Genomic DNA, 1790 nt, shown 5'->3' with positions numbered 1-1790 from the left:
AGTCAGACATGGAGTCTGAGAATTGGTAGACATTTTAACGAACTTTCAACAGAAAGGAACATCGAAATTAGTGCATACTATTGCAAATTAACTTCGTGTAGGTAAATAAGGTTCTTTACAGGCCTGTTGCGCTATTTATATTGGTGGTTTTTGGTATTAATTTTTGTACAGCATTGATTGAAGTAGCCGGCGAAAACATCGTAGTAGCCGATCGAATGCGCCGGTGGCCGGTGTCACGAGAATTCAGGTACCATTGGGAAATTAAGTACCAGACCTAAATTCTCGCTTAAGCGAAAACTTTGGGCTTGTCGATAAATTAAGTACTACTCTCATTTTATTGCACTTATAGTACAATGCATAAATATTTCCTTTGTTTTAAATGTCCCTGATTTTCTTACTTACTAGTGATCTTCACAGCATAGCATTCCCGAGTGTGATGCATCGGAGTGACATCCTCCTAAATATTTATTTTTGACGAAAGTTTTGACTGGTTAATACTCTAATAGGGGGAATTTGATCACAATTATTGGTAAACCTATTCATCTTCGCGAGTTAGTATCAATTGTATCCAGATATAGAATGTACGTGCGTTTATGGCATTTACCATAATTAGATCTTTTAGATAAAAGTTTATAAACCAACATTTATACATAACATATATTAATTACCGGTATCTCCGTGTTAATATTTTTTTTAATAGCTTCCAATAAGACCAAATAGAAGAAATTACTTGTTTAGTGTCGCATCACAACACAATTTTAGATGGGGAGGGGTGGCTTTTTTCCCTTTGTTTTTGTTTTTTTAATTATACAATATCACTAAATCAAATTAAATGTGTTAAAAGTAATCATTTTCAATAGGTTGGTGAAAGCACTCTTATAATTCACTTAAAATAGGTCTATACTTAATTTGATTAGAATTTCCTGGACAATTTCTATTTTTATAAAATAAAAATAAAAAAGAAATCCCGCCTCCAAGCTTTTTATTTTGCTAGAAAATTCAGGTGGGAGTGGTTTTGCCCTATTATCAATAGACCTACAAACATTATTTAAAAAAAAAAATATAACAATCATACGACGCTGTCCGAGTTGCCTAACATCAACGATTATAAGGATCGATCACAATAATTAAATTATTGAGGATAGTAATATTAGGTCGATCAATTAAAGAAACCATTACACTACATATAATGATAATAACAATAATAATAAATCTAAGGACCCTATAATGAATGATGTTGATTCCAAGAAAAAAATAATAAGTTAATAATAATAATAATAAGTTTCTTAATTTTAAAGCAATTGAATTGATTATTGATCATTGTTTGTTTTTATAAGCGAGAATCAGATTCACTTAACATTGTAACATAAACCAAACTTTATCTTACAGGCCTATTTTTATAAGTTTTAGCACTGGTACGACAATCTGTTTGCCTTAAAAGAATGTTACTTCTTTTTTTGCCTTAAAAGAATGTTACTTTTTTTTTTTTTTTTTTTTGTCGTACGTACCCTCCTTCAATAAATAATTAAATAGATAATGGTCCAAAAAAGTGAAAAGAAATAGTCGTGACAACAGTCGTACAGGCTATTCAGCAAAAACCCCCTAAAAAAGGAAGCGATTTGATAGCATACACTACACGCAAATTCAAGATAAAAACGAATGAATAACTTTACAAAACATGTAGGCCAACTAACAACTGGAGAACAACTTCTCCCCATTGACCCGAAGCTTCGCATAACTCCACCGCCGAACTGCCAGTAAATGTCAACACAGTTTTATCTTATACTACT

The 1790-nt window shown here is 31.7% G+C and overlaps 1 protein-coding gene across 6 annotated transcripts in view; it reads left to right on the top strand.

The window, feature by feature from the left end:
• Nucleotides 1–1790, top strand: part of LOC117114584 — a 36761-nt gene that overhangs the window by 11148 nt on the left and 23823 nt on the right. The window contains exon 1 of one of the 6 annotated variants that reach the window (XM_033258265.1): nt 82–101. The exons of the other annotated variants lie outside the window; for them this stretch is intronic. The gene's annotated coding sequence lies outside the window, so the exon portion shown is untranslated. Of the gene's footprint in view, nt 1–81; nt 102–1790 lie in introns of those variants that run through there. 6 annotated transcript variants of the gene reach the window in all.

This window comes from Anneissia japonica, unplaced genomic scaffold (assembly GCF_011630105.1).
Source record: "Anneissia japonica isolate Jap-2015-1 unplaced genomic scaffold, ASM1163010v1 scaffold287836_len1076198_cov165, whole genome shotgun sequence".
Taxonomy (NCBI): domain Eukaryota; kingdom Metazoa; phylum Echinodermata; class Crinoidea; order Comatulida; family Comatulidae; genus Anneissia; species Anneissia japonica.
The sequence above is the reverse complement of the archived record's forward strand: the minus strand, read 5'-3'. Positions and strand labels throughout refer to the sequence as shown.